General features: G+C 41.7%; 1 long non-coding RNA gene across 1 annotated transcript; it reads left to right on the forward strand.

Moving 5' to 3' along the window:
* Positions 1-328: 328 nt before the first annotated feature.
* Positions 329-1,375, forward strand: LOC123090707 (uncharacterized). The gene is made up of 2 exons (XR_006442544.1): positions 329-520; positions 789-1,375. It is a non-coding gene; the product is annotated as an uncharacterized lncRNA (long non-coding RNA).
* Positions 1,376-13,862: the final 12,487 nt, after the last annotated feature.

Below are 13,862 nucleotides of genomic sequence, written 5' to 3' on the forward strand. Positions count from 1 at the left end.
CATTTTTTAAATTTACTGTTCACAGAGGGTGCAAGGGCACCTGGGTGTTGAAAGTCATGTCTCAGTGAAAAATATTCAAGAGCCAAGACATTAGTGCCACATGTATCGTGCGCTAGGGAAAACTGTTGTTCTACCCAGATGATTTTTCAAACTAGATATAAATTCTCCTGATCGTAGTTGATTTCATCTGCACTAGATACTTTGTTAGCATTAGACATACCCAAAAGAGCCCAGACAATTCGGTCCAGCCTAATGTCGGTCCCATAGTCTGTAACTAAGAAGTTTTGGCCTTTTGGCAATCGTATGATGGTATGAGCCCGGTAGCACACATGCTTCCAATAGCGAGGAGCCCATCCCCATCAAGCTTAAACAGCGGCCACCTATTCGCCTCGTCTCACCATCCTCCCGTTGTCATCGCCTCCTCCTAAACCACTCTCCATGTCCTCATTTCCTGAAGCTACCCCACCGGCTCCAACGGCGGCGAAGGAACCGATGCGTGTGCTCGTCACCGGCATCGTAGGTACAACCTTGACCCCTCTGATTCGTGCAGTCTCCGATGCGATCTTGTCTTAGTCGCCACGGATCTGGCCAAGTCGTCGAGATCCACTCCAAGTGGGGTTTCGAGTGTGTTGCTAGCTAGATCTTCTCTTACATGTCTTGATCTGCTTGGGTAGAGGTTGAACTGAAGTGGAAGTGACAGATAGTGGCGGATCAGACACGTAGGAGAACTCACTGCTAGCTTGGTTCATCGTGTGTAATTTCCACCCAGGTTGACATTCTGCTTGCAGGTTGACATTCAGCACAAGTTATATGTGGCTCATCCTGATGAGAAACTAGCTCGCTGTCGCCAGATTTAGATGATGAAGCATCTGAACATTGATGTAACTAGTGGGTCAGTGAGGAGCATCACTCCAGAGGATAAGTGCGTTTCTACCCGGAGCCAGTGGACTGATGACAATGACTTTGACAACCAGCGCAAGAGCACCATGTCTTCTAGGTCCGTGATGGAGATGATGATGAGGAGATGGAAGATGACCCCATGGATGATCACGTGGAATCAGAGGAGGAGCCCAATGACGAGGAGTACTAATCGTCTAGGATGTTACCGTCGCTCTTTCCCTTTTTAGTGTCTTGAGGCCAAAGGGGGGAGAGAGAGATTTTATTAGGATATTCAGGATTGGCAAGGGTCGGAGTCACAAGCTCGTCTTCTTGTTTGTCATTGCTCACTTGTGAGCGCCTTCTTAAGTTGAACTTATTTTCTTTAGGTTGTGAACTTATTTGGAGACCTTTTTTTATGTTGCATGGTGTGAGACATGTTATCCCTATTTATCTATCCTTGTCATGTCGTTAATTTCATGTTTATGGAGTCATTCTATTATTGTTGCAATTATATGTTGCTCCATGACATGGTGTTGTTGCAAATGCATGATTACTGTATATCTATCTCTCTTGCAACCTATTGTCGGTCTATAAAATCTAGGGGGAGCCTTGATCCTAGTTGTGAGCACTTTGCATTCCAATAGCAAATTCTAAATAGTGCTTACATCGGGGAGCCCGTCTACATTTTGTAGAACGTTTGTGCAAATCCTTGTGTTGTCATCAATCACCAAAAAGAGGAAGATTGAAAGGGCATTTCCAGTCTTAAGTGTTTCGGTGTTGATGACAACGCAATTTGCGGACTAACTGTGTGCTTGAGTCTCGCACGGACTGGGTGACTTCGCCTCCTAGCCTCGCCGACGGCTGCTCCGCCCCGGCGCCCACTCGTCACGGCGACGGCCACTCTGGCACCGCCGTTCAGCTCCCTTGCGCCTCCACTTCGGGTCATGGTGTCCCCTCCCCCCCCGTCGGCCGCTTGCAGGCTGACCGCTGGCTCGCCGCGAGCCCATCCTCGTCCGGTGACCCCTCGCCCGACCCCTACCGGCAGGCTCTTTGCCGGTCACCGGCGACCCCGACCCTCTCCCCCCTGCCACGCCCTCCGTATCGCCCTCCTCCCCGTTGGGTGTGCCCCCCCTCGCGCGCTCCGAGATTCACCGAATCTCGATGGAGGCGGAGCTCCCACCGTACGGCTGGCAGATGGCCAGGGGCCGCAAGCACCCTTGTCAATCACGTCAGCAGCGCCCTTGCCGCCCCCGCCGTCGCCCTAGTGAGCCGCCAAGGTCGCCGCCATCCTGGCTGAAGCTGGTTGAGTGCCCCCGGTGCCTCTCCCCCGGTCACCCACGTGCTACCTCTTGAGCTTTCATTAGTTTTCCCTTGAATAGAAAAGGGTGATGCAGCAAAGTAGTGTAAGTATTTCCCTCAGTTTTGAGAACCAAGGTATCAATCCAGTAGGAGACGACGCACAAGTCACTGAATACCTGCACAAACAATCAACAACTTGCACCCAACGCGATAAAGGGGTTGTCAATCCCTTCAAGGTCACTTGCAAAAGTGAGATCTGATAGAGATAGATAAACGGTAAAGTAAATATTTTTGGTATGTTTGGTTTATACATTGGAAAGTAAAGATTGCAAAATAGTAGATCGGAAACTAGCAAGATGTAAACAAGATTCAATAATATGGAAAAGAGACCCGGGGCCATAGGTTTCACTAGTGGCTTCTCTCGAGATAGCAAGTATTCTAGTGGGTGAACAAATTACTACTGAGCAATTGATAGAAAAGCGCATAGTTATGATGATATCTAAGGCAATGATCATGAACATAGGCATCACGTCTGTGTCAAGTAGACCGACTCCTGCCTGCATCTACTACTATTACTCCACACATCGACCGCTATCCAGCATGCATCTAGAGTATTAAGTTCATAAAGAACGGAGTAACGCATTAAACAAGATGACATGATGTAGAGGAATTAACTCAAGCAATATGATGAAAACTCCATCTTGTTATCCTCGATGGCAACAATACAATACGTGCCTTGCTGCCCCTACTGTCATTGGGAAAGGATACAACAAGATTGAACCCAAAGCTAAGCACTTCTCCCATTGCAAGAAAGATCAATCTAGTAGGCCAAACTAAACCTATAATTCGAAGAGACTTGCAAAGGTACTAAATCATGCATATAAGAATTTAGAGAAGAACCAAATAATATTCATAGATAAACTTGATCATAAATCCACAATTCATCGGATCTCGACAAACACATCGCAAAAGAGTATTACATCGGATAGTTCTCCAAGAACATCGAGGAGAACATGGTATTGAGAATCAAAGAGAGAGAAGAAGCCATCTAGCTAATAACTATGGACCCGAAGGTCTGTGGTAAACTACTCACGCTTCATCGAAGAGGTAATGGTGTTGATGTAGAAGCCCTCCATGACCGAAACCCCCTCCGGTAGGACACCGGAAAAGGCCCCAAGATGGGATCTCACGGGTACAGAAGGTTGCGGCGATGGAAAAGTGGTTTCGTGGCTCTCCCGAAGTTTTTAGGGTATAAGCGTACATATAGGCGTAGGAACTAGGTCAGGGGAGCCATGAGGGGCCCATGAGGGTGGGGGGCGCACCTACCCCCCGGATGCACCCTCCTGCCTCGTGGCTTCCTCGTTGCATCTCCGACTTCATCTCCAAGTCTTCTTGTTTGCTTTCTATCCAAGAAAGATCATCGCGAAGGTTTCATTCCATTTGGACTCCGCTCTGCAAAACTCTAAAATAGGCAAAAAACAGAAACTGGCACTGGGCCCTCGGTTAATAGGTTAGTCCAAAAAGTAATATAAAATAGCATATAAATGCCTATTAAACATCCAAAACTGATAATATAATAGCATGGAACAATAAAAAATTATAGATATGTTGAAGACGTATCAAGCATCCCCAAGCTTAATTCCTGCTCGTCCTCGAGTAGGTGAATGATAAAAAACAGAATTTTTGATGTGGAATGCTACCTAACATATTTATCCATGTAATTTTCTTTATTGTGGCATGAATGTTCAGATCCGAAAGATTCAAGACAAAAGTTTAATATTGACATAAGAACATTAATACTTCAAGCATACTAACAAAGCAATCATGTCTTCTCAAAATAACATGGCCAAAGAAAGCTATCCCTACAAAATCATATAGTCTCGCTATGCTCTATCTTCATCACACAAAATATTTAAATCATGCACAACCCCGGTTTCAGCCAAGCAATTGTTTCATACTTTAGTATTTTCAAACTTTTTCAATCTTCACGCAATACATGAGTGTGAGCCATGGACATAGCACTATAGGTGGAATAGAATGGTGGTTGTGGAGAAGACAAAAAGGAGAAAATAGTCTCACATCAACTAGGCATATCAACAGGCTATGGAGATGCCCATCAATAGATATCAATGTGAGTGAGTAGGGATTGCCATGCAACGGATGCACTAGAGTTATAAGTGTATGAAAGCTCAAAAAGAAACTAAGTGGGTGTGCATCCAACTTACTTGCTCACGAAGACCTAGGGCACTTTGAGGAAGCCCAGCATTGGAATATACAAGCCAAGTTCTATAATGAAAATTCCCACTAGCATATGTATGTCACAACATAGGAGACTCTATCATGAAGATCATAGTGCTACTTTGAAGCACAAGTGTGGAAAAATAATAGTAACATTGCCCCTTCTCTCTTTTTCTCTCATTTTTTTATTTGGGCTTTCTTTTTTGATGGACTCCTTTTCTTTTCTTTTCTTTTCTTTTTATTTTTCGTCCGGAGTCTCATCCCGACTTGTGGGGGAATCATAGTCTCCATCATACTTTCCTCACATGGGACAATGCTCTAATAATGAAGACCATCACACTTTTATTTACTTAAAACTCAAGAATTACAACTCAATACTTAGGACAAAATATGACTCTATGGGAATGCCTCCGGCGATGTATCGGGATGTGAAATGATTCAAGAGTGACATGTATGAAAAAATTAGGAACGGTGGCTTTGCCACAAATACAATGTCAACTACATGATCATGCAAAGCAATATGACAATGATGAAGCGTGTCGTAATAAACGGAATGGTGGAAAGTTGCATGGCAATATATCTCGGAATGGCCATGGAAATGCCATAATAGGTAGGTATGGTGGCTGTTTTGAGGAAGGTAATGGTGGGTGTTATGGTACCGGCGGAAGTTACGCGACACGAGAGAGGCTAGCAATGGTGGAAGGGTGAGAGTGTGTATAATCCATGGACACAACATTAGTCATAAGAACTCGCATACTTATTGCAAAAATCTACAAGTCATCAAAACAAAGTACTACACGCATGCTCTTAGGGCAAGGGTTGGTAGGAGTTAACCATCGCGCGATCCCGACCTCCACTCTTAAGGAAGACAATGAATAAATAAATCATGCTACAACTTCATCACATAACGGTTCACCATACGTGCATGCTACGGGAATCAATAATTTTAACACAAGTATCTCTCAAATTCACAATTAATCCATGAGCATGACTCTAATATCACCATCTTCATATCTCAAAACAACCATAAGGAATCAAATTTCTCATAGTATTCAATGCACTTTATATAAAAGTTTTTATTATATCCCTCTTGGATGCCCATCATATTAGGACTAGTTTCATAACCCAAGAAAATTACCATTCTGTTCTAAAAGACTCTCAAAATAATATAAGTGAAGCATGAGAGTTCAACAATTTCTATAAAATAAAGCCACCGTCGTGCTCTGAAAAGATATAAGTGAAGCACTAGAGCAATATTGTCTAGCTCAAAAGATATAAGTGAAGCACATAGAGTATTCTAATAAATTATGATTCATGCGTGTCTCTCCCAAAATGTGTGTACAGCAAGGATTATTGTGTTAAACTAAAAAGCAAAGGCTCAAATCATACAAGATGCTCCAAGCAAAACACATATCATGTGGTGAATAAAAATATAGCCTCAAGTAAAGTTACTGATAGACGAAGACAAAAGAGGGGATGCCTTCCGGGGCATCTCCAAGCTTAGGCTTTTGATTGTCCTTGAATTTTACCATGGGGTTCCTTGGGCATCCCCTAGCTTAGGCTCTTGCCACTCCTTATTCCATAGCCCATCAAATGCTTACCCAAAACTTAAAAACTTCACAACACAAAGCTCAACAGAAAATCTTATGAGCTCCGTTAGTATAAGAAAATATATCACCACTTTAAGGTACTGTTGTGAACCCATTATTTATTTATATTGGTGTAATATATACTGTATTCCAACTTATCCATGGTTCATACCCCCCGATACTACTCATAGAATCATCAAGATAAGCAAACAACACGCGAAAAACAGAATCTGTCAAAAACAGAACAGTCTGTAGTAATCTGTAACTTTCGAATACTTCTGTAACTCAAAAAATTCTGAAATAAATTGGTGTACGTGAGGAATTTGTCTGTTAATGTTCTGCAAAAAGAATAAACTCAAAAGAAGTCTTCTATAAGAAATGACAGCTAATCTCGTGAGCGCAAAGTTTCTGTTTTTTGTAGCAAGATCGCATTAACTTTCACCCAAGTCTTCCCAAAGGTTCTACTTGGCACAAACACTAATTAAAACATAAAACCACAACTAATCATAGTCTAGATGAATTATTTATTACTAAACATGAGCAAAATGGTAAAGAACAAAAATAAAATTGGGTTGCCTCCCAACAAGCGCTATCGTTTAACGCCCCTAGCTAGGCATAAAAACACGAATAGATCTAGGTATTGTCATCTTTGATATGCAATCCATAAGTGGCTCTCATAATAGATTCATAAGGCAAATTAATTTATCTTCCTAGGAAAGTTTTCCATGCCTTTCCTTAACGGAAATTGGAATCTAATGTTTCCTTCTTTCATATCAATAATTGCACCAATCGTTCTAAGGAAATGTCTACCAAGAATAATAGGACATGTAGGATTGCAATCTATAACAAGAACAATGAAATCTACGGGCACATAATTCCTATTTGCAACAATAAAAACATCATGAATCCTTCCCATAGGTTTCTTAATGGTGGAATCCGCAAGATGCAAATTTAAAGAACAATCATCAAATTCACGGAAACCTAGCACACCACACAAAGTTTTTGGAATCGTGGAAACACTAGCACCCAAATCACACAAACCATAGCATTCATAATATTTAATGTTAATCTTAATAGTAGGTTCCCACTCATCATAAAGTTTTCTAGGGATAGAAACTTCTAGTTCAAGGTTTTCTTCAAAAGATTGCATCATAGCATCAATGATATGTTTAGTAAAAGCTTTGTTTTGATTATAAGCATGAGGAGAATTTAACACACATTGCAACAAGTAAATACAATCTATTAAAGAAAAATTATCATAATTAAATTCCTTGAAATCAAAAATAGTGGTTTCATTGCTACTTAAAGTCTTGACCTCTTCAATCCCACTTTTATCAATTTTTGCATCTAGATCTAAAAACTCCGAATCATTGGGAAGCCTTTTAACTAAAGTTGACTCATCTCTTGTCTCATCCTTATCAAGATTCATATTGGAAAACAAATATTTAATAGGAGTCACATCAATCACTTTTAGGTCTTCATCATTATTATCATGAAAACTAGAAGAACACGCTTTTACAAACCAATCTTTTTTAGCACGCATCTTAGCGGTTCTTTCTTTGCACTCATCAATGGAAATTCTCATGGCCTTGAGAGACTCATTGATATCATGCTTAGGTGGGATAGATCTAAGTTTAAAAGAATCAACATCAAGAGAAATTCTATCCACGTTTCTAGCCAACTCATCAATCTTAAGCAATTTTTCTTCAATCAAAGCACTGAAATTCCTTTGCGAACTTATAAATTCTTTAACACTATTCTCAAAATCAGAGGGCATCTTATTAAAATTTCCATAAGAGTTGTTGTAGTAATTACCATAATTATTAGAGGAATTACTAGGAAACGGCCTAGGATTAAAATTGCCTCTATACGCTTTGTTACCAAAATTGTTCCTACCAACAAAATTCACATCCATAGATTCATTATTATTCTCAATCAAAGTGGACAAAGGCATATCATTAGGATCAGAAGAAACACTTTTATTAGCAAATAATTTCATAAGTTCATCCATCTTTCCACTCAAAACATTAATCTCTTCAATCACATGAACTTTTTTACTAGTGGAACTTTCGGTGTGCCATTGAGAATAATTAACCATAATATTATCTAGGAGCTTAGTAGCCTCTCCTAAAGTGATTTCCATGAAAGTGCCTCCCGCGGCCGAATCTAAGATTTCTAGAGGCAAAATTCAATCAGGCATAAATTTTTTGTATAATCATCCACAAATTCAAACCATGTGTAGGGCAATTATGTATCATTAACTTCATCCTCTCCCAAGATTGTGCAACATGATCATGATCAAGTTGCTTAAAATTCATAATATCATTCCTAAGGGAGATGATCTTAGCGGGAGGAAAATATTTAGAGATAAAAGCATCTTTACACTTATTCCATATGAATCAATACTATTTTTAGGTAAAGATGAGAACCAAGTTTTAGCACGATCTCTAAGCAAAAACGAAAATAGCTTCAATTTAACAATAACATTATCCACATATTTCTTATTTTGCATATCGCATAAATCAGTGAAATTATTTAGATGGGATGCAACATCTTCACTAGGAAGGCCAGAAAATTGATCTTTCATAACAAGATTCAACAAAGCGGCATTAATCTCACAAGATTCAACATTGGTAGTAGGGGCAATCGGAGTGCTAATAAAATCATTGTTGTTGGTCACTAGTAGAAATCATGGCTTTGGTTCAGGCCGGGCCAGCCCATTAGTCCCGGTTCAGCCAAGAACCGGGACCCATGGGGGCATTGGTCCCGGTTCGTGAGGCCAGGGAGTCTACCGGGCCTCGTGGGGGCATTGGTCCTGGTTCGTCTGGCCCCTTTGGCCCTGGTTGGTGGGACAAACCTGGACCAATGGGCCTCGCTCCTGGCCCACCACCATTGGTCCTGGTTGGTGGCTTGAACCGGGACCAAAGGGTGTCCTTTAGTCTCGGTTCCAGCCACCAACCGGGACCAATGTGATGCCTATATATACCCCCTCGCCGGCGAGCAGAGCACTCCACACTGCTCTATTTTTCTGGCCGGCGAGGGGAGGGCTTTGTGGTGCTCTAGCTCACCTCCTATGCACATGAGGTGTTTGATGGAATGCCCGAGCCACACCACTTAAGCTTTTTCGTCTGCAAGCTCGTCCTCCAAGATCCATTTTCCTCAATATTTGTCTAGGTTTAGCGGTCCGTCACGTCCCGTCCCCGTCTTCATCGTCGTCGATCGCCCACGCCGATCTCGTCGCCGGCACCACCGTGGTGAGCCTCTTATTCTTATCTTTTTTCTGAAAGAAAAAAAAATTCTTACTTGTATGTAGATACTTGTATAATTTTCTTAGTTTTATATTGCTTCTTATTATATGGTGCGATGGTTTTGGTATCCACCCCCTTCGGCCCTCATCCTGTCTATGATTCAGATGTGGTATATATTATCTTTTATAACTATTTGGTTCATTTATTGTTTATGACAATTATGCTGACCAACGTGACATAGATTTTATTTATCTAGGAGGTATGTGAACCGGAAATTCCAACCGACCCTATTGTCGAGAGGTTAAATTTAGTTGAAGAAGAAAACAATTACTTGAAGGAAAAAATAAAAAAATTGAGGAGGAGAAGATGATATTGGAGTTGCATGTTGCGGATGTCGTCAATGATCACAAGATCAAGATGGATGCAATGCGCTTGAAGATTAGAAAGATTAGAAAATATGCCATTCATACCGAGGCTTGGTATCATTATGCCGTTGGATCAATTGTTACCTTGGTTGTGATTATGATCGCATTTGTTTTCGCATTGAAATGTTTTACATAGTTTCAATGTATGGTTTAATTAGATGCTCTGGAGAGCTATATGTTGTTCAATGAGAACTATGTATGTACTTTGGTTTTAATGTGATGATGAACTTCTATTAATTTGGTCACTTAATTATCTATTCATGATGTTCTATAATGGTTTTTGACACACTTAATTATATATAATGCACGCAGATGAACCGGCAATGGATGTATGGTGACAGACACACCTCCGAGTACATTAAGGGCGTGCATAATTTTCTTGAAGTGGCTGAGGCAAACAAGCAGAACGGTTTTATGTGTTGTCCATGCCCTATATGTGGGAATACAAAGTCTTACTCTGACTCGAAAACCCTTCACACCCACCTGCTTTTATAAGGGTTTCATGCCACACTATAATGTTTGGACCAAGCACGGAGAAATAGGGGTTATGATGGACGACAACAAAGAAGAAGAGGACGATGACAACTATGTGCCCCCTAAATACGGTAATGCTGCAACGGGGGAAGCTGTTGAAGATCAAGAGGAACTAGACGATGTGTCCGATGATGATCTTCGCCGGGTCATTGTTGATGCAAGGAGACAGTGCGAAAGTGAAAAGGAGAAGCTAAAGTTCGATCGTATGTTAGAGGATCACAAAAAAGGTTTGTACCCCAATTGCGAAGATGGCAACACAAAGTTCGGTACCGTACTGGAATTGCTGCAGTGGAAGGCAGAGAATGGTGTGCCTGACAAAGGATTTGAGAAGCTACTGAAAATATTGAAGAAGAAGCTTCCAAAGGATAACGAATTGCCCGACAGTACGTATGCAGCAAAGAAGGTTGTATTCCCTCTAGGATTGGAGGTGCAGAAGATACATGCATGCCCTAATGACTGCATCCTGTACCGTGGTGTGTACGAGGATTTGAATGCATCCCCGGTATGCGGTGCATTATGGTATAAGATCAGACGAGATGACCCTGGTAATGTTGATGGCGAGCGCCCCAGGAAGAGGGTTCCTACCAATGTGATGTGGTATGCTCCTATAATACCACGGTTGAAACTCCTGTTTAGAAACAAAGAGCATGCCAAGTTGATGTGATGACACAGAGAGGACTGTAAGAAAGACGGGAAGTTGAGAGCACCCGCTGATGGGTCACAGTGGAGAAAAATCGAGAGAAAGTACAGGGAGGAGTTTGCAGGTGACGCAAGGAACATATGGTTTTGTTTAAGCGCGGATGGCATTAATCCTTTTGGGGAGCAGAGCAGCAATCACATCACCTGGCCCGTGACTCTATGTATCTATAACCTTCCTCCTTGGCTGTGCATGAAGCGGAAGTTCATTATGATGCCAGTTCTCATCCAATGCCCTAAGCAACCGGGCAACGACATTGATGTGTACCTAAGACCATTAGTTGAAGAACTTTTACAACTGTGGATTGGAAACGGTGTACATGCGTGGGATGAGCACAAACATGAGGAATTTGACCTGCATGCGTTGCTGTTTGTCACCATCAATGATTGGTCTGCTCTCAGTAACCTTTCAGGACAGACAAACAAGGGATACCACGCATGCACGCACTGTTTAGATGACACCGAAAGTATATACCTGGACAAATGCAGGAAGAATGTGTACCTGGGGCATCGTCGATTCCTTCCGACCAACCATCAGTGTCGAAATAAAGGCAAGCATTTCAAAGGCGAGGCAGATCACCGGAAGAAGCCCGCCATGCATACCAGTGATCACGTACTTGCTATGGTCAATGATTTAAAACTAATCTTTGGAAAGGGTCCCGGAGGACTATCTATTCTGAATGACGCTGAGGGACGCGCACCCATGTGGAAGAAGAAATATCTATTTTGGGACCTACCCTACTGGAAAGACCTAGAGGACCGCTCTTCAATCGACGTGATGCATGTGACGAAGAACCTTTGCGTGAACTTGCTAGGCTTCTTGGGCGTGTATGGGAAGACAAAAGATACACCGGAGGCATGGAAGGACCTGCAACATTTGCACGAAAAAGACGGCATGCCTCCAAAGCAGTATGAAGGTCCTGCTAGCTACGCTCTTACCAAAGAAGAGAAGGAAATCTTCTTTGAATGCCTGCTCAGTATGAAGGTCCCGTTTGGCTACTCGTCGAATATAAAGGGAATAATAAATATGACAGAGAAGAAGTTCCAGAACCTAAAGTCTCATGACTGCCATGTGATTATGACGCAACTACTTCCGGTTGCATTGAGGGAGCTTCTACAGGAAAACGTTTGATTAGCCATTGTGAAGCTATGTTCATTCCTCAATGAAATCTCTCAGAAGGTGATCGATACGGAAATCCTACCAAGGTTAAGGAGTGATGTGGCGCAATGTCTTGTCAGTTTTGAGCGGGTGTTCCCACCATCCTTCTTCAATATCATGACGCACGTCCTAGTTCATCTAGTCGACGAGATTGTCGTTCTGGGCCCTGTATTTCTACACAATATGTTCCCCTTTGAGAGGTTCATGGGAGTCCTAAAGAAATGTGTCTGTAACCGCGCTAGGCCAGAAGGAAGCATCTCCATGGGCCATCAAACAGAGGATGTCATTGGGTTTTGTGTTGAATTCATTCCTGACCTTAAGAAGATAGGTCTCCCTCAATCGCGGTATGAGGGGAGACTGGGTGGAAAAGGCACGCTAGGAGGGGATTCAATAATATGTAGGGACGGGAATTCTTGGTCTCAAGCACACTACACGGTTCTACAGAATTCTACCTTGGTGACCCCGTATGTCGATGAACACAAGAACATTCTGCGCTCCAAACACCCGGACCAATGTGACGACTGGATTACATGTGAACACATCAGGAGTTTCAGCAGTTGGTTCCAAATACGTCTCAGGTGTGACAACACTGTTTCTGATGACCTGTACTCGTTGGCGAGAGAACCATGTTCGACTGTAATGACTTACAAAGGGTACGAGATAAATGGGAATACATTTTACATGATCGCCCAAGATCAAAAGAGCACCAACCAAAACAGTGGTGTCCGCTTTGATGCACCAACCAAGAGGGGAAAGGCCACATATTATGATTACATAGTGGACATATGGGAACTTGACTATGGCTATGATATTAAGGTCCCTTTTAAGTGCAAATGGGTCAATCTGTCAGGAGGCGGGGTACAGATAGACCCACAGTACGGAATGACAACAGTGGATCTGAACAATCTAGGGTACACAGATGAACCATTCATCCTAGCCAATGATGTGGCGCAGGTTTTCTATGTGAAGGACATATCTACCAAACCGAGAAAAAGAAAAGATAAGGAAGCGGATACATCATACGATGAGCCAAAGCGCCACATAGTTCTTTCAGGAAAAAGAGACATCGTGGGATTGGAGGGCAAGACAGACATGTCTAAAGATCATGAAAAGTTTCATGAAATTCCTCCCTTCAAAGTCAAGGCTGGCCCAAGCACCCTGTTAAAAGATGAAGATTATCCATGGTTACGACGCAATAAGCAAAGGACACAAGCAAAGAAAAAGTGAAGCCTTTCTATCAACTACTCTTATGATGATGCCTTTGATCTAGAATATCACTGCAGTTACATGTGAACAAATGAAATCCCTTTGTAACAGATGAGTTTTCGTCCGAAACCCTGATACTTCCAAAGAGATTGTCTGTTTTGTACACAAAGTGCATCCAGTTTTTTTCATAACCCTCTTAACTTTTTAGCACATGTTATGTGGGTGAAATGATGATACCATGCCAACTTTCAACCTTTTCAGAGTTCATTTGTAGTGCTTTTCAATTTAAGGGTCATTTAGCTGAAAGAATGAACTAATAGCAAAAAGAATGAACTAAAAATAATCAATTAAACTATTATGTTATGATCAACTAAAACAAAACTATAATATCCTTCAATAGCAAAAAGAATCAACTAAAAAACTTTTATAAAACTCCAATAGCAAAAGGAATCAACTAAAAAAATTATAAACCTCTAGTATTATTGAAACTAAAATTATATAAAATTTATGCAACCAAAATTATCAAAGTATTTTCTGTTCAAAACATTAAAAGCAAAACGAATTATCATAAAGAATCTTTTTGTTAGAA

The sequence above is a fragment of the Triticum aestivum genome, chromosome 1B, assembly GCF_018294505.1.
Source record: "Triticum aestivum cultivar Chinese Spring chromosome 1B, IWGSC CS RefSeq v2.1, whole genome shotgun sequence".
In the NCBI taxonomy this organism is placed as follows: domain Eukaryota; kingdom Viridiplantae; phylum Streptophyta; class Magnoliopsida; order Poales; family Poaceae; genus Triticum; species Triticum aestivum.